Source organism: Macrotis lagotis, chromosome X (genome assembly GCF_037893015.1).
Source record: "Macrotis lagotis isolate mMagLag1 chromosome X, bilby.v1.9.chrom.fasta, whole genome shotgun sequence".
Taxonomy (NCBI): Eukaryota; Metazoa; Chordata; class Mammalia; order Peramelemorphia; family Peramelidae; genus Macrotis; species Macrotis lagotis.
Genome location: NC_133666.1, coordinates 526,353,940 through 526,374,677, shown reverse-complemented (window position 1 = coordinate 526,374,677; position 20,738 = coordinate 526,353,940).

Here is a 20,738-nt window from a genome sequence, read left to right as displayed (position 1 = left end):
ATATATATATATATATATATATATATATATAGAGAGAGAGAGAGAGAGAGAGAGAGAGAGAGAGAGAGAGAGAGAGGACTTTTGTAACTTTTTAATTGTTCTTTGGGCAAACTAGGTGGTACAATAGAGCAATGGTCTTGGAATCAGGAGGACAGGAGTTTGAATCCAGCCTCAGACACTTGACACTTAGTAGCTGTGTGACCTTGGCCAAGTCACTTCACTCTGCCTTACATCAAGGGCCATCTCCATTTATCTTGATTCATATCTGACCACTGGACCCAGATGGTTCCAGAGGAGAAAGTGAAGCTGGTAACTTAGCACAGCCCCTCCCCACCCCCCAATTTACTCAAATCCAATTCGTGTGCTTGACATGGCATCATCTCCCTGATGTCATAGTCTTCTTTGAGAATGTATAACCAACATCATCATCAACTGCTCTTTATACTAGTTCTCTTGCATTTAGCTATAAAGATGCTTTTTCTCAAATGTAGGTTGGTTCATGTCACTTCCTCTGTTCAGTGAGATTCAGTGACTTCTGATTGTTTCTAGGATCAAATATAAACTCTTCCAACTGGCCATCTAAAGCTTTTGACATAATCTGTCTGCTTTTTACTATTTCAACCTTTTTTTCCACCTTATTCCTTCTTCATCTTCTCTGTAATTTAGCTACATTAGTCTAGTTATGGTTCTTTGAGTATACCAATCTATCTTTCATCTTTGTGCCTTTACACCAACCATCTCCTATATGTGAAATACCTTTCCCCTTTACTGCTGCCCCTTAGCTTTTCTGGCTTTCTCAAAGACTCACCATTTAGGAGGTCTTTTTCAGTCCACTGGCTGCTAATATCCCTTTTAGATTAACTCTATTTATTCTCTCTGTCTCTGTCTCTATGAAATATATACACATATATATGTGTATGTATATATATATCTTGTTATTTACATGCTGTCTTCCCTAATTAATATATATATATATATATATATATTTGAGAGATATATTGATTATTACTATTTTAGTCCTATTGTTAATTGTGTAGTTATGTTTAAGGTGTAAAGTTGTCATCATTGTGAATAGCTCTTTTAATGTAAATGTAAATTCATATCCAGGGGTCCTGAGAGCTGTAGTGGTAATTAGGGGGAGTATATTCTCCCACAATAGGATTATTCCTAGAACCCTGAGAGATATTGAATATAATTGCGTGGTGATGGTCCTTTTCTAGGAACTCAGACTTATAATATGAAGGCAAGTTGGAGTGAATGAACCAATCCAGAGGTTAAATTGAGGAAGACTCAGGAAAAGTAACAATGACAATAGCAACAACTCAAGAAAAATAGAGTGGTGAGAAATTGTTTAGTAAAATGGAAAAAATAGCAAAGCTTGTTTTTTTGTCTTTTTATGAATATAGCCATTTTAAAAAGTTTTCCTAGTCATTGAATACAATAATGTCACCCAAAAGCTAATGGACACATACCTATGTGACAACTGTAAGGAGACTGAAATATATAAGAACTAAGGAACTGCAAAAAAGAACAAGAATAAAGTGTACTATCAAAGAGATGTGTAGTGGAGAGAAAAAATGGGATGGTCATGTAGTTAGCATGAAGGATAACCACTGGACAGTCTATATGCCCCTCTGGTAACTTGTTAAGGTAATGGAAAAATGAGAAAGATTCTTTTGGTAGTTCATAAGAGCCTCTGTAGCAAACTGTAATACAGAGGAAAAATCACTGACTTTGTAATAAGAAATTCTGAATATTTTTTTAACTTCTATATCTTTGGATAAGTTATTTATCTTCTCAGGGATTCTAGTTCTTCATTTATGAAATGCCTTAGACAAGACACATAGGATGGGCAGTGATGAAAGAGTTGTGAATTGTGCTATTGAGACTGTAGCTACATTTGAATATTTGTTAAAGTAAAAGAAATAGTTTGTTTTTATCTTTATCTTCACTGAAGAAATGTGGCCTTAAGGAAAAATCACTTGACATGCCCATTATTACAGTTTGTTGTATGTGCAATATTGATGCACTCCTTTTAATGAATGGTCACGAAAATGTATGCATTATCAATTAACAACAATGACATTCCTTTGTTGGAGACCCAGTTGTCAATCTTATTCTTTTATTATTATCTCCAAGTTTCTGAATTGTTTAAACACATAGAAGAAGCAAGAGACCAGTAATTAGTCAGTGCTTTATAAATGCTGCTAGTAGGAAACTTGAACCCAATCACCATCAGAGAATATCCACACAATGGGAAGTGAAGGAAGACTACTATTGAAAGAGACTTTGGGAAAATAGAATTAGACCTGGAAGCAGGTTTAACACCCTACTTTCTTAAAAATTTTATGGCACACTTTTAAGTTTAATCTAAATTATTAGCATTTTCTCCATCACCTTTTAAAATCTAGGCAATCAACAGAGCAATAAACAAATCTTGATTTGTAGTGTTTGTTGATAAATATTATGCTGTAAATATTATGGTGTAAATATTATGATGAAAATTTAACAGCTGGCTGTCTAGAGCCTGTTAGTGTCAGCTTTACAGTTCTTTCCTGGTGGAAAGGGACCAAAGAAGCCAAACCATCATTTTACAGATGAAGAAACTTAGGTCTAGTACTTACCCAAGGAGTGACAGAGACAGAATTTAAAGCCAGGTCCTCTGATTTCAAAAGTAGTGCTCTTTTAGTGTTATCATACTGCCTGGAAGTTATCTGTCTCCACATGACTCTCATCAATCTAATATCAAAATGGGAGATTTCTGGGAGAGCCATAACCTTCATTTGAATGCAGCATACTGATTCTTGGTGTTTGTGACCTGTTTGTTGATGGTTTCACAAACTCTTTCTACCTTCTTAGTTGCCTTCTCCACTGATAAGTCCTGTCTATGAATGTGGATTAGCTGGGATATGGCAAAAGTGAAAATATGAAACAGGGCAGTCAATGATGGCAAGTGCCTCGCAATCAATAATGGCAATTGTCATAAGGGGACTATGAGAAATTGGCAAAACTTTCCTATGGAGAATTAAATGTCTAGAGCTCTCACTGTACCATTCCAACCTTCATCCCTGTTCTACAAAGCACCATCATTATTTTCATTTTTGGTGTTCCAATTAAGACCATTTGTGGCAATTTAATAAACTTATTTAGAGAAAATCAGAATTCATTCATTTCTCTTTTATTTCTTCCTAACCAAACCACTTGGTATATTTTCCATGAAGTTCCTACCATGGACCCCAGGCATTTAGTTAGCATTGATTTTGGTATAGGGGACAATGTTAAATTTTTAGAATGAGGACCTGGATTCAAATTCTGCATCTATTACTGATTATCTGTATTATTTCGGACAGGTCACAACCTCTCTAGGTTTCCTATAAAATGTAGGAGTTAAATTAAGTGATCTTAAAGATCCAATTTAGTTCTAAATCTGTGATCCTATAAATTTTGGGGTTCTATGTACTGTGCCTTAGCAATAGGTCACATAATGAATTCTTCTTTCCTAAATGTGGCTCAGTCTGGAACTACTTGATTGCTACCAGTAATCTTTTTCATTCTTTGTCTTAGTTTGCTCCTAAGGGTTTCTTATTTCATCTTTTACAATCATCCTAATGTACACAAATCACTTTTAGAGATAGTGTCATGAGTATGAAGAGAGCAATTTATCAATGTAGGCACTTCTTTGGTGAAGGATAGTTTGTCTTTACAAGGCCTGATAGCTTCCACTGAATTTCAATTTTCTATGGCATGTAGGGGATTTGGAAGATTATGGCTGGTGAGAGGCTTTAAGCATCCACCAACTTATTATTACAGGAGTAGATACAATTTGATAACCTTGTTTGTCTCAATTTTTCTTTTGTGGCTGAAAAAGGGAAAGGACACATCAGTGAAGAATGCAATGAACCAATGTATGGGTTTGCAGCAATTAATTTTCTATCCCTTTCAATCACTTGCTGTTATCTTTTTTTATTTGATAGATGATCCCCTAGTAATAACTGTCTAGTTTTTTCCTTATCCTTATCCTCTGAAATGTATAAGGGAGATAAAACCAATAACTATATACCAATAACTATTCATGTTCATGTAACTGAAAATATGAAGAAGAAAAAACAATTATGTTTGGAAACTTGCTTGCTATGTTTTTCACATGTTCATTTCTACATGTCAAAAATAGGCATAAAAGGCATAAAATTTCTCATTTACATGTTCCATGTTAAATAGTAGAACTGGAGAAGACCCAAAGGAGTCTAGTGGCTTAAAGCTATGCTAGATACTTGACAATCCCTAGCACTAATTACTGTTAATAACAAGAGTACAGCAGATTAGTTACCATGTATTCTAATATTAGCACCCATAATTCTAGTTTGTTATCATAATCCAATTAAAGAATAGATTGCGCAACTTGAATCTTTTACAGTCACCGGAGGTCCACAGGGTGAAAACTAGCAAGAGGATATGTGACATATTGGAACTTGTCCATGGAAGTTCTTGGGGGGGGGGATTGTTTCATTGGATACTGTGGAAGAGAATTCAATGAGAATTTACTGGCTATAAACAAGCATTGTCACCCTGCCGAATTAATTTTTGATTGGCTTGAGAGTTGTGGACACAGTGTTAAACAATCTAAAGTTTAGCCAGCGATTTGAGCTTATTTTAAGGAGTAAACTTGCAAAGAATGTATAGAATCATATAGTTGCATACACTTTGGGACTGGATCTTCTTGGTTTCTCATAATTGTTGGAGAATCCTAAAGTGTTAACTCATAATCCAAAACCTCAGGATTGACCCAGAACTGACCTGGTTTCTGAAGATGAGAGGAATGGGACCAATTCATCTGATGACTAGTAGTCTCCCTAAATTCTCTTCTATATTGTATAGTTGTTTTAAGTAGAAAGTAGCTTTATCCTTAATTACTAAAAATTTATGGACCACACAGAATCAAATAGTTATATTGTTCTCATATTACCATGCTCATGGAATCTTTACATGTTTTGTTAATGCCTAAAATGTGGCATCCCACCGTTGCTCCTAAATCTCTCTCTCTCTCTCTCTCTCTCTCTCTCTCTCTCTCTCTCTCTCTCTCTCTCTCTCTCTCTCTCTCTCTCCTACTTCACCCTTCTCTGCCTCTCCTCCTTCTGTCCCCCCTTCTCTCAAAAATGATGTAACCATCATTAGGGGAAAGCAGTTTCAGAGAAGAGGCTAATCTGAATGTGTATTATTGGGTTATTCCCTCCCCCTCATCACTTTGTAAAAGTGGATGGATGGTTAGTGGGGGGCTACAAATATGGGAGCAGAGGTAGAAATTTTAGTCTCCATTTCAGGCAAGTGACGTAAGAGAAATGTAACTCATGATTAAGAAAAATGAAATTGTATAAATTATAGCAGAAATGCCTGTCATCACCCATATTAGCTGCTAAAATGCCTCCAGGGGGTTAGATTAGAAAAAGAAAATTACTTATCTGTAATTCTTATTCTCCTTAGGTAGCAATTATAATAGATATACACTCTTGGGTGTAAGTCATTGGCGTGAGAGCTAGAAGAAGACTATGGAATCAGGCTAAAGAATTACAACCCTCGAGGAAGATGTGCCAGGGGACATCAAGGGCATAATATATATGGAATATCATTGCCCTCAAATACCATTCTTGTCTGACCACTGAGAAAAGCATATGAATTTAGTTCCTCAGAAGGGAAGAAGACTGGTTAAGTGGATCTATTATTATCTGACATTGAATATATAAAGGGCCAACCTTAGGCAAAAATTAGAAGTAGGTGAAGTTTACTTTAGAAACTCCTAATCTACCACTTTTTATTTCTTTTTTTTACTCCTCTATGGTACCAGTGGGATGTGTAGAGTATCTGTAATTTCATGATTTCCTTCACTTTACACTCCTCTGCTTCCCCATGTATCTTTATCTCCCTCCTCCTTCAACTAAAAATAAGAACAAAAAAACTTTTCTAGGAAAGGACCTGATAAATTTATCTCTTGCTGTTGTCTCTGTTGTCATTTAAGTCATGGTCAACTCTTTGGGGGTTTTCTTGGCAGAGATATTGGAGTTAGTTTGACATTTCTTCTTCCAGCTCATTTTACATATGAGAAACTGAGGCATACTCTGTATCAGTAAATGACTAATTAGCCATCCTTGGTAGTATTTAAACATTGATAGGCCTTGCTAAGCTTTAGGTCAAAGTTATCATCTAGTGGTTTGGAAGGAAGTGGAACTGAAGATTGGGGAAAAAAGAAGAACCTTCCCCAAATTCCTAAAATAGGGGACAACTTATTTCATTGCAACCTGAATGCACAATAGATACCTAGAGTGGGGTCTACCTGTTTGGATATTATGGTTGGATTTTTCTGGATTAGAAGAGATAACAGTTTGCTAAAAATATTTCCATTGACCAAAGAAGAGCCAAAATTGTTTCCTGAAGAGAATAGGTTAGTTTGAAGATGTCTTCTGTCATTAAAGGAGTTCAATTTTCCCTATCACTGTGCTTAGAGTTTGGGGAGGTCAGGTATGTTGGTTCCAACACTATTCTAAAATTCTGTGATTGTAGGAGATTAGCAAAGAAAATACTACCCATTTCTCAAGGCATTTGCTTTTTATTTTCTGGAATTCTATAGAGGAAAATTGCCATTAGTTCTGGCACTGTGGGTATAAGAAATAGGGCAGCATTGTTTTTGTACTTGCTTGCACAAGTTGGGAAAAAAAGTGCAGGATGTGTTCAAAAGAATTCAAAAGGGCAGAGGAATATAATGAAAGCTCCAGAAACACAGACTGAATCAGCTAGAGGTTTATTAAACACACATACATATATATATATATGCCCATATTTGTGCACACATATACATATATAATTTTAATTATTTCATTAAATGTTTCCTAATTATATATACATTTTTAAACAATTATTATAAAACATTTTGAATTCCAAATTCTCTTCTTCCCTTCTGTTCCCTGACTTCTTGAGAAGGCAAGCAATTTGATTTCAATTATACATATGAAGTCATTCCATCTATCTTTATATCTATTTATCTTTCTGTCTGTCTGTCTATCTATCTATGATTTTGGAAAGTATACTAGTAGAATTTGTGTTCTAGATCTCATTCTGATCAATAAAGAGGAATTTCATATCTTAAATGATGGGAACCATGGGAGGTAATGCCCTTTGTATCAGAATCAAAGTTGTAATTTGGGCAAGGAAATGTAGGCTTTGTCTCAAGGTTAAAAAAATACAGGACTTAAAATTTTTCTCCCATGTAGAAAAAGCTTATCTTAGTGGCTAGCCAAAAGGCAAAGGACTAAGCACTTATTAAGTACCTGATGAACCAAGGAGTATGCTGAATGCTTTCCAAATATATCATTTGATCCTCACAATGATCCTATGTAGGTACTGTTCTCCTCATTTTACAGTTGAATAAACTGAGGCAGAGAGAAGTTAAATGAGATCACACAGCTTATTATACATCTGAGGTTAGATATGAAGACTACTGAGCCACTCTGTTGCTAGGGAGGCAGGATGGTGACTCTAGAACAGGTTAGTTCTTCTGTTCTGTTCTCTCCTTCTGTAGTGGCCTCCTTAATATGGTAGACATACTTCTGTCTTGGGGAGTTAGTCTCTTGAGGTATTTGTTTCTCCATGGGTGCTTGTATGTAAGGTCTGTCTTCAGTTTCCATTCATTCTACCTGAATTTGTCTTTAAAAGATGGTATGGAAACTTAACACTTCCTTAAATAAGGGTTTGTCCTGTTCGAGTTCATGATAGATAAAGAAGGGGAATTTGAGAATCATCTGAACCTTATTCTAGAATTTGAGATGGAGAATTTGTGTGCTCAGAGGAATAAAAGGTAGGATTCTATGACTTAAAATGATTATTTTTAATTAAACAATTTTAAAAAATTAACCAAAATCTATTTTTATTACCTCCTACCTTCCCATCTTCTCTGTGGATACCATTGGGATCTGTAAGGACATCTGTAGCTTCAGACAAATGATGTAAGAAAATTTAACTACCTCCAATTGGGGGGAATTCAAACTTTTGTAACAAATGCAAAACAAATTGCAGCACTGACTATATCCCATAAAATATGCCTAATTCTGCACCCTTAGTTCATTACCTCTCAGTCAAGAAATGAGTAACATGCCTTATTTACTGGGATCATGTTTGAATATTACATTATTCAAATACAGGATTGTATTGCAGATATTGTTCCCTGATTCTGTTCACTTCACTCTGTGTTTCAAACAGATTTTCCCAGGTTTCTTTGAAACTATCTTTACATAATATCTTATATTCATCTTCCATAACTTGTTTAACCATTCTTCAGTTGAAGGATGCCCTCCTAACCATGACCAAAAATTCTAGAGAGGAAATTGGTTCAAGAGGAGATGCTCTCTAAAGGGAAGATCTCTTTCAAGGATGACATGTTGATGATAGAAATATAAATGCTCCTTGTAAAAGAAGGAAAGGAGAAAAGGTTTAAGAAGCCTAAAGTGAATATATATCATGTATTTAATTTAATTAAAATTTTCAAATTAGGGATTCATTTTTAAATAAAATTTTATTTTTAATTATAAAAATTTTATCTTTTCATAATTTCTGAAAAGAAAATATGTAAAACTCAAAATCTCATAAAAAAAGAATTGTTGAAAACTTTATATGTAGTTGGTAAAATAAATTAATGAATTTATTTCAAAGAAAGAAAATAAATAAAAGAAACTAATTCTATAAGTATTGTCAAGCAAAACAAATTCTCACATTGACCATCTCCAAAAATGAATTTCTCATTTTGCATATTAGTCCATCATCTATCTGTCATGAGATAGGTAGAATTTTCCCCCCATTAGTTCTCTGAAATTATTATTATTGTCACTTATCAGAGCTCTTAACACTTTTTTTTAGGTTTTTTTTTTAGAGCTCTTAACACTTTAAGGAAACTGGATAGTATAGGTATAGGAGAAAGTAGGTTTAAGCCAATATCTCATACCTTATGCCAAAATAACCTCCAGATGATGTGACCTAGATAGAAAAAGCCACATTGTAAACATTAGAAAAACAAGCAAGAAATTACCTTTCAGATAATAGCACGGATTTTTTTTTTAAAAAAAAAGATACTTGTACAAGTTGGGGAAAAAAGTGCAGGATATATTCAAAAGAATTCAAAAGGGCAGAGGAATATAATGAAAGCTTCAGAAACACAGACTGAATCAGCTGGAGGTTTATTAAAGCTCAGGACAATACAAAAGACATTTTATACTTTCTTGAAAGTCATGAAGCATAGGATCATTGCTTGGGACAGAAAAAATAATAGGCAACAGAAAGAAGGCAGAATTGTATCAAATCGGTTTTTGTACTGGATAGCATAGAATGATTTGAAACACAAGATAAGAGGAGATAGTAAAAGGATATCTGACCATCCTCTATGAGTTCAGTTCATCAGAGAAGGTACTACTTCATCTTTGGGTAAGATTTATCCTGAATATGCAACAGGTAGACTAAATGTCTTGGTTGTTCCCATTCTTAGAAACTGGATTCTTCTAGACTACTAAAAAATGAGTAATACATTAAAGCAAATTTGCTAAGATTATTTCCAATGTCCTGAAAGAGTTAAAGCTTCTCCCTGAAGAGAATGATTTAGTTTGAAGTAGTTGTCTAAATATTAAAGGTATGCAAATTTACCTTTTGATATGCTTAGTTGTGGGGGGAGTAGTTATTTCTACCTTTCTGTATCTTTGGCGCTTAGTACAGTGGATAGACCCTTAAAATATGTTTTCATTTTATTTATTAATTCTTGGGTATTATAGTTATGATTGCTGAGTTGCTTTTAATGACTTTTAAAATGAAGAATTCAGGAGATGCTTTAGAATTGAACAGAAGAGAATTGTCTTGTTTTGGAATGGATCTTAGTCTATGGTTGGTGGAGCCAAGATGGCAAATTAGGGACAATAACCCAACTAATTTGTCTCAACTTTCTCCTTCAAACAATTTAAAATTAACATCTCAAATCAAATTTTGCAGTGGCAGACCCACAGAGAGTCTCAGTGAGACATTTTCCCAGTCTAAGAAAACTTAAGAAGTTGGCAAAAGTCTATGACACCAGGGTGGAGATCTGTCCAGAACCCACATACATGGCAACAGTGGTCATGGTGGCAGCAGCAACAGCTTAAGGGAACTTTCAGTCCAGAGATAATAACAAGGTTGTACAATTGGTCAGAAAGAGATTATAGGGAATCCTTTACTAGCATTTGGGTACAACTGATACTGATTGGCAACTTTATTGCTCATATGTAGTTCTGGTTTACAGTTCCAGTATGGGGAAGAGAACTTGTGGAGCAGTTGTGTATAGAAATGTAACTTATTCAATAGGGAAATATGAGAGAAAAGAAAGAAGAGGAAAAGGTGGGTGATGACGGGGAGGGTATGATGATAAAGGAAGGATGTGGTTTAAAGCTAAATGGACTTTTGAGGAGGGACAGGACAAAGAGAGAGAAGAAGAAGAAAACGGTAGAACATGGGATGGAGGGAAATGCACAGTAATCATAACTGTGAATGTGAATGGGATGAGCTCACTCATAAAATGGAAGCATCTAGCAGAATGGATTAGAAACCAGAATCCAAAAATATGCTGTATATGATACATATACTTGAAACAGAAAGACACTGAGTTAAAATAAAGGGCTAGAGCTAAATCTAATATGCTTCAACTGAAATAAAGAAGGCAAGGATAACAATCATGATTTCAGACAAAGCAAAAGTAAAATTAAATCTAATTAAAGAGATAATCAGGAAACTACATTTTCCTCAAATGCTCTAGATAATGTTCTAGACAATGAAGTATCTTCATGACACCATTTTAAGTTTTCTTGGAATAGTACAGATGAGGAACTGAGGCAAACAGGATTAAGGGACTTGTCCAGGTTCATACAGCTACTAAGTGTCTAAGGTCAAATTGGAATTCATGATGATGAGTATTCCTAAATCCTACTCTGGCACATTGTGCCACCATGACCTCTGTTGCCATGTATATGGGTTCTGGATAGATCTCCACCCTGGTGTCATAGACTTTTGCTGACTTCTTAAGTTTTCTTAATTGAGTTAGCTATGCACTGCCCTTTACATGTCATTGTAATAGTCTCAGAAAGGTCAAATGAACTCTTATATTTTGCAAATGTAGCCCCATTCATTGCCATCCTATACTAAGTGTTGGGAGGAGCTGTTTCCATAAAATGCAATCTTCATTGACACTCCAGGTGTCAAACAGTTGTCTTAATTGTTTACCTGAAAAAAAATTTTTGTTGTTCAATTGTTTTACTCTTGTCTGATTTATCATAACCCCCCATATTGAGTTTTTCTGGCAAAGATACTGGAATGATTGACCATCTTCTTCTAAACTTAGATAACCAGTCAATCAATGAACAAGTGTTTATTAAGCTTCTCTTACATGTGCCAGGAACTGTGATAGGTAGTTAAAACCTAAAATACCTATACTGAGAAGTTCCCATTTGAAGGATAATCTAGTTGTGCTGAGATTAGCAGAGGAAAATGAGAGATTAATTAATTTTTTATAGTCAACAATTTGTCTTTAGGGAAACAATCAACAGCACATACAGACCCATTAGGACCTTCTTTTCTATTTTCTCCCAGTTAGACTAATTAAATTCAGGAATTTAATTAATAAGGTCACATAATTAGAAATGTGTCAAACATTGCTAACTTGTATGACCAAGCAACAAAATGTCTTTGTTTTATTTTATTTTTTCTCCATAGTCCACATACTTTTTTCTTTTCCTACCTGTTCATGACTTGCTGCTTATCTCTAGATAAGCAGCATTTCTGACATTTCTAGCATTTCTGACATTCTAGACTCAGGAGAATTGAGAAAGGAAGTAAGCCTTTTGTTCCCTCTATTGTTATAGTATTAGACTTATATTCATAAGTTGCGATTATGTTTGGGTTGTAATTTATGCTACTTGAAAACCAGGCTATTTCTTAATTCCTTGGGGATCTCTTGTGTTGGATGTTAGTAATAGATAAGGAAGACCATCAGTCAGTCATTCAAGCAAACAAAAGTTTTAGCTATACCAGGCACTTAATTGGTGCTGAAGATGCAGATATACAAATGAGATGGTTCCTGCCCTCAAAAAGTTTACATTCTGCTGAAGAGATATAGCACCATCACAGAAAATTAAATATGGGATATATAAAAAATATACCTAATGTAATTTGGAGGAGAGTGGAAACTAACAATTTAAAAAATTTCCTTTCAAATAATAATTTATTTTCTCTTTCTTCCACTTCCTTTCTTCCAGTGGAAAAAAAATAAAAACAAAACCCTTAAAACAAGCAAGATAAAGTCAAGCAAAATTCTCATGCTGGCTATGACCAAAAATGTAGGTCATCTTCTGTATCTTGAGTCATCATTCTGTTTTATGAGGTGGGTATAGCATTCTTTATTATTATTGATCTGCAATTGTGGTTAGTCATTTTGTGGATCAGAGTTTTCAATTCTTTCAAAAATGTGGGTCTTTATAATGAAGTTATTCTTTAAATTGTTCTTATTTCACTCTCTCTAAGTTCATATAAATTATCTCAGAGATATCTGGGATATATACCATCCCTTTCATCATTTCATCTTTTTATTTATTTAAAAACATTTAAAAAACAAATTTTAATATTTCCTGTTTCTTACATAAATGTAGTTATCCAAAGTATGCCTTCCCCTTCCTCTTCCAGAGAACCATTTTATATGAAAATAGTAGTTTTAGAGGAAAAAATTAACATAATTGATTGATGCATTGATTAGATACAAAAACATGTAAAATATGTAACACTTGTTAACCTCTCACTTTCCCAAGGGGGTAGATTGAGGGTATTTTCTCATATGACTTCATTTACATGTGGTTTTATCCATATAATTTTGTTATATTTACTTTTGAATTTTCAATAAGTAGTCATCATTTCTCACTGTATTTACATATAGTTATATGTTATAACTTGTTCAGTCATTCTCCATCTGATAGACATCCTCTTAGTTTCCATTTCATTGTCATTTCAAAAAAGAATTATAAAAAACATTTTTGTTTAAATAGATTCTTTTCCTTTGCTTTTGATCTCTTTGGGACCTAAGCCGAATAGTGATATCATTAGAGTACAAGGACACTGACTTTTTTTTTTATGTAATTGCAAATTGCCCTCTAGAATGACAGGACCAATTCACAGTCACATCAACAATGCATTAATGTGCCTGTTTTCCCAACATTTGTCATTTTCCTTTTTTGTCAACTTTCAATTTGATGGATATGAGATAGAACTTGAGTTACTTTAATTTGTATTTCTCTAATTGTTAGTGATCCAGAGGTTTTTAATAATTTGGATTTCTTCTTTGAAAACTACCTGTTCATATCATTTGACCATTTATAAACTGGGAAATGTCACTTATTCTTTTTTTTTTTTAGATTTTGCAAGGCAATGGGGTTAAGTGGCTTGGCACTTAAGTGGCAAGGCCACACGGCTAGGTAATTATTAAGTGTCTGAGGCGAGATTTGAACTCAGGTTCTCCTGACTCCAAGGCCAGTGCTCTATCCACTGCGCCACCTAGCCACCCCAATGTCACTTATTCTTCTTTTTTTTTTTGCAAGGCAAATGGGGTTAAGTGGCTTGCCCAAGGCCACACGGCTAGGTAATTATTAAGTGTCTGAGACCAGATTTGAACCCAGGTACTCCTGACTCCAAGGCTGGTGCTTTATCCACTACGCCACCTAGCCGCCCCAATGTCACTTATTCTTAAAAAACTGAGTCACTCAAAATTTTATAAATATGATATTAAAAAGTGTCTTGGAGGAGGGGAGAGGAGGAAGGGTGCAAATTTTGAAACTCAAAATATTGTAAAAATGAATGTTAAAAAATTGAATTTGAATCATTTCCTTATATATCTTGGAAATCATACTTTTAACACAAAGACTTGTTATAAGTTTTCCTTTCATTATTTCTCTCTGATTTTATTTGCATTAATTTTAGAAACTGAAGGAAACCATTTAGAGCCCTTGAACATGATAGCACTGAAGATGAACCTTGAAGCTTGGAGCTCCAAGTGATAGTGCTAAAAGTTCATATTGACTATGGGAGTTAATTGTTAATCTTTCAGCATGAGCATTTACATCATAGATCAGCAACTACTATAAATCAATGGTTGGTTGATTATTTTATTGATTTTCTAGGCAAAATGTTGGATAAATGTTAATAATACAGATTAAATTTAAAAGTATACTTTATGTATGCTAAAAGTATGTTTCCCCCTCTTCCCAAGAACTATTTTTTTGAAATTTCATATTTTTCTTTCTTTTTAAAGTTTTATTATTACTTATTTTAATTTTTTCCAATTATACACAATGATAATTTGCAACATTCATTCTTTTGCAAATTTCTGAGTTCTGCCTTTTACTATCACTTTCCCTTTCCAACCCCTTCCCTATGGCAATGAACAATCTGATATAAATTGTACATGTATAATTGGGTTTAACATATTTCCTTATGTTGGAAAAGAAGAATTAGAACTAAAGGGGGGAAACCATGAAAAATAAGAAAAAAAATAAAGGAGATTTAAAAAAGTGAACATAGTATGATTTGTTTTGTATTAAGAATTCATGGTTTGTTCTCTGGATGTGGATGATATTTTCTATACCAGGTTTTTCCAGACTGTCCTTGATCACTGAACTACTGAGAGGAGCATACAATGTTCTCTTGGTTCTATTCACTTCACTCAGAATCAGTTCATGCAAGTCTTTCTAGACTTTTTGAAGTCTGGCATCTCATGATTTATTATAGAACAATAGTACTCTATCACATTCATATACCATAACTTGTTAAGTCATTCACCAATTGATGGGCATCTCTTCAAATTCCAATTCTTTTCCATAAAAAAGAGCTTCTCTGAATATTTTGGAACATATGAGTCTTTCCCTCTTTTTTATTAATCTTTTTTGGGTTATAGACCTATTGTTCTCCAGAAAGGTTGAATCAGTTCACAACCCCAACAGTGCATCAGTGTCTTAATTTTCCCAGTCTATCCAACATTGCTAAGAATTGATTGTTAAACATTTTCCACAATACTCCTGGTTAGAAGTGAGAAAGGAGAGCATTTCAGAACTGGGAGACAGTTTGGACAGCCTAAACAAAAGTGTGGGATGGAAGATGGAATGAGTCGATTGGCCAGGTATGTACTCTGATGTACATACAGTGAAGTACTGTGTTGGAGAATAAGGTGAAATTAGCCTGTAAAGACAGGCTAAAGGAAGATTGGGAAAGAACTTATACGTCAGACAGAGAAAGTGTTTTACTTTTTTTTCCCTTGCAGACATCAAGGGGTCACTGAAGCTGCTTAAGGGTCTGTTGTGCTGCTCTATGCACTCTAGGAAGATCAATCTAGGAAGAGCATCTAGGTAGGTGCTCTAGGAAGTGTGGAGGATAGATTGGAAACATGAACTAGAGTACTGGCCATGTGAATGGAAGGAAGGAAAATATGTACCATTACGTGGATTTGGAGATTAAGGGATTAAGGGAGGTTAAGGAGTCAACAATAATTGATATATGAACATAGATGACTAGAAAAAAGGTGGTGCCCTTGATGAAAATAACTTAGGAAGATGAATAGGTTCTGGGAGGAAAAACTCATGAGCTCTGTTTTGGAGATATTGAAATTAAGATTCTTGTTGATGTCTCTAATAGGCAGTTGGTGATTGTGATTGAGAGTCATTGGACAAGGGTTGACCCTTTCTGTTTCCTGTTGTGAGTCAGGACCCAGGGCCTACTACCTCTTGACTTCACAACCATATGTAACTCTTCCAGTGCTAAGGTGAATATGAATGGATATGACCTGCCACAAACTCAAGGAAGGGCCTGGAATCTTCTAATCAGTTGTCTTCCTCAGTATCTCTCCCCATCCACTCACATTATTCCTAGACTCATTCCTTAATGGTATACTCTATTCTCTCCCATTTATTTCTTCAAGCTTCCTAATGTGTCCTTCTCGTTCTTCACACTTTATCCTATCCAAGCAGAAGAATTTATGTCATATGTCTTGGAAAAGACTGAACTGAGAAATCCATTTCATTTTCCTCTGACTATCCTTCACTATTTCCTTTTTCTCATCTGATCTCCTTTGGCCCTTCTCCTTGCCAAGGCCAACTCATCAGCATTCATCATTTAATCCAAACTCTTTGGTCTTTAGGTGCTTCATTCTCTCCATAATTAATTATTTCTTCTCTGCTCCTAACAAAGATAGCTAGACGATATAGTCCATAGAGTGTCCAAACTGGAGTCAGGAAGACTCATCTTTCTCAATTCAAATCAGGCCTCAGAAATTAGCTGTGTGACCCTGAACAAATCACTTAATCCTGCTTGCCTCAGTTTCCTCTTCTGTATAATGTGTTGAAGAAGGAAATGGCAAAGTACTCCACTATTCTTGCTAAGAAAATCCCAAAATGGTATCCTGAAGAGTTAAATGAAAACTGACTGAACAGCACAGCAAGATGCTTACAAATAAGTCAATTTTTCCTCATCCTTAAAAAACACAAAATAAGAATCTTCACTAGATCCAACTATCCCTGCTAGCTATTGCCTACATCTGTTTCCCCTTCTCATCTAAACTCTGAAAAATCCATCTATTCTAAATGCCTCCACTTCCTCTCCTCTCACTCTTTGTTAGACCCCTTGTAATTTGGGCTTCTGGTCTTATCATGCAATTGATTCAGTTCTCTTCAGAGTTACCAGTGGTGTTTAATTGCCAAATCTAATGTCCTTTTCTGAATTTTTGTCCATCTTAATCTCTTTGCAGCATTTTGACACTTGTTGACCTTCTCCTGTTGGATACTCTCCTCTTTTTGGATATTTTGTGGGGCATTACTCTTTCCTGGTTCTCCTTCTTCTTGACTGACTGTACTCTGGGAATTACAAATCCTTGCCAATTATTTATAATTGTTTTGCTCACAATTGATAGGACCCTTAATCTATTAAAGGGAGTAGGACAAGTAGAACAAGAATAATGGGGCTAAGAATAACACTTACCTCATAGGTTTGTGAAAATCAACTGTGATAACATATGTAAAGCATTTTGCAAAACTTAAAACTCTGTATTAAAAATTATCCCCAAAATAAAATAAAAATATAACCCCACAAATGGTAAACAAAATCTTTATAAATGTTCATTATTGTCTATTCTGCAGAGTCAAGGCTGGTCTATATAGATCTGAATTTGTATATCTTTTAGTTTTATTTTCCTTTACATTGTTTTGGTCATTGTATATATTTTTTCATTTCTACTTACTTTGCTTTGTATGAGTTCACATGAATCTTCTCAAAATTCTTCGTATTTACCATTTCTTATGGAATGATAATATTCAATTACCTTTGTATATTATCATTCATTCAGTCATGTCCAATAAATGGGCATAGGTTTTGTTTCTAGATTTTTGTTAACTTAAAGAGTATTAAAAAAATAGATGTGTATGGAACCTTTCATTCTGTCTTTGATCTTTTTTGGGTATATGCATACTAGTGTGATTTCTTGGGCAAAGGATATGAATGGTTTGGTCTTTTTTCTTTAATTATTTTTTAGTTTTTGTTTAGTTTTAAATATTTTTCTCAAAATGATTAAAACAATCCACATCACCATCACCATTCTCTTTTCATAGCCCCTCCAACACTGACAATTTTCCCCCTCAATCATATTTATCAATTTTGTTGGATGTGAGGTGGAATCTCAGTTGCTTCAATTAGCATTTCTTATATTAGTGATTTAGTGAATTTTTTATATTGTCATTCACCTTTTGAAAATTTTTTATATCTTTTGATAACTTTTTTGAGAAATGATTCTTACATGTTTTTCTCAAATCATTGTCAGAGACATTTTCTTCAGCTACTGAATTGGTGGAGTATTTGAGGAATATTGTTTTTCCATGAACAGAAGTGATCCAGTTATATGAGGACCTGAAATTTATGATAATTCATCATTGGTGTTTTCCACATTTGTGGACAAATCATGTAATTGACATGTAAGGACAATTTAGACCAAAAAACCCAACAAGTCACCAAACATTTGCCTCTTTAGGATATTCAATTTGGGTCCCTTCATTACCAAAATGATTTTCCTCTTAATTACTGAAATTATTTAGATTGTTCCCTGAACAAAGATTTCTCTCTGTTTTCTAGACACATTTTTAATTTCTCCCCACTCTCAATACTCTCTTTCTTTCTGCCCCCCCCCTGCCCATTGCCTGCCCTCTCACCTGCTCCCCTCAGCTATTTCTCACCCTTTGCTTTTGACAGCAGCCAAGAAAAATAAAACCAGAGAGGTGGCAGAGATTCCAGGAGGGGCAAAGTCACTAAAACTCTCCAGCACAGCTCTGCTGGGTTCCCCAAAATAAAAGGCACAACCTATTTTATGCCACAGAGTACCTTCTCTTTTATCTTCACCCCAGGGACTATTTGTATTACCACTGCTGTTCAGTTGCCTGTATTGCCAAGCTTCTATACACACTTGTTAACTGGAGAAGAACTGAAGATTTTGTTTATTAAACAGCATCAGAGTTTCCCATTTGGCAGTGAAAGGGAGATATGGATTCCAATGGGAGTGATGGACTTCTAAGAGAATATCATTTTATAGGTGGCAGGCATTGACCCCTCAGTTTGCTATATTTCTGTAAGGAGGATATCAGAAAATGGAGCCCTTCTTTTCTATATTTAAATTAATCAAAGAACATTTATCAATGTCTGTCTCAGGTACTGTGCTAAGAGTTGGGAAGACAAAGGCAAAGATTGAGATAATTTCTACTTTCAAACATCTTATATTCTATCAGGGAGAGAGAATAGTACATATAAATGCAAAATAGAAAAATGAATTTATTGAGTAAATACACTAGAAGTATTATCTGGAAAGATTTAAAATAAGTGATCCTCCAGGAGTCTTTGTGTTGAGGGATGGTATATGGGTGATAGTCAATCAAAGAAATTATGGGTTACTTCCTATTTTGGAAATCTGAGAGGACCTTGGGAAAAATGTATATTAATCAGTTGCTTGAATTATTAATGTAAATGAGTATTACTGAATTGTTGATTTCTGTCCTGTGTGGTTAAATGGCTAGGCATCAAATTTTATAAAGCATCTACTTAGCGATAAGGGAAATACAAAATTTAGATAAGTGCCCATATGGCCACATAGGTAATGGCAATATGCCATATGATTTGTTTTATAATTTAGAATATTGAAAGCTGAAGTGCTTTGTAAGGGTGGAGGGAGTATCAAGAACTGGTGACAAACACTGACCCTCAGAACTCAACAGAGAGCTAGGGGAATTTCATGGGATGCCTAACAACCAGGACCAGTGCCCTCTAAATCCAGGCCCACTCTCCACAGGGACCTTGTGCAAGCCAAGAGGAGGATATGTTTTAGACTTGGGGTGAGGTGGGGTGTTTTTATACCAGCTCTTCTTTCCATAGTAAATACCCCTTTCTCAATACTAATTAACTTAATGGTTACTTCATATCAACCTGTTAGATGATATTGAGGACTGGCTTACTAAAAAAGGGCACTGTGAGTACCTGTAGTAATATTAATAATAATAATAATAATTAAAACTAACATTTATTTGGCAACTATGATGTGTCAACCACTGTGCTAAGTATTTACAATTATTATCTCCTTTGATCCTCATAACAACCTTGGGAAGTAGTCATTATTATCTCTATTTTATAGATGAGGAAACTAAGGCAGAGAGAAATTCGATGATTTTCTCAGAGTCACACAACTAGTAAATATCTGATGTTGATTTTGAATTCAGGTCTTCCTAACTCTAGGCTGGCACTATATCTACTATGCCACCTAGATAACTAGTATTGAGTGCCCCCCCCCAGCTTCTCAGGGTTGTTCTTAGAACCCTGAGATGGGTAATGCCTTCTGGGAATTCAAATTGCTGGTGCTAGTAGCAGGTGAGATAGTTTACCCAGGGAGGGTATGGCAATATGATCCCATATTTTAATCTCTGATAGTACTGTTACTCATACTTTTACTCGGAGTATCCCATTGTGATGTATCTTCTGGTGTGTCTTAAATAGAAAAGAAAGACATGACTACAAGAAAGAAAGTCATGGCCATGGTATCATAGATCAAGAGACAGTGGTGACCTTAAGGATCATCTAGTCCAACCCTCTCATTTTATAAATGAGGACTTAGGTCCTAAGAACTGATGTGCCTAATGCCACACATGTTATAACTGGTAGAACCAAGTTTCAAGGGTAGGACTCTGATTCGAAATTCTAGACACCCTTTCTTTTGCATAATACAGGCTACCTACCATCGATTCAATCAGTCTCATATGAATTTAATCCATTATTTGCAGACGGCAGTTGTTTCTTGCTCCATTTGAAGCCCTCAATTTTGTTGATGAAACAAGCATCGCACAATCAGGTAATATAGCTTAAAGAGAGAAGGGATTTAGGATCAGATCTAGAACTTGAAGTTATTTAATTCAACCCTTTCATTTTACAGTTGCAGAGATAATCCAGAGTGGTTAAGTGATGTAACCTGGGTCACACGCATGTAGTTAATTATAGAAAATTTCTTTTGAACTCAGTTTCTTTGATTCCCAATGATGCACTCTATTCACTATACCATATTGCAACCCTCTCCCCACATAGAAGAATAATACTGTTGTCTGTAACATTAGTATTATATCAAATAAAAGATAGCT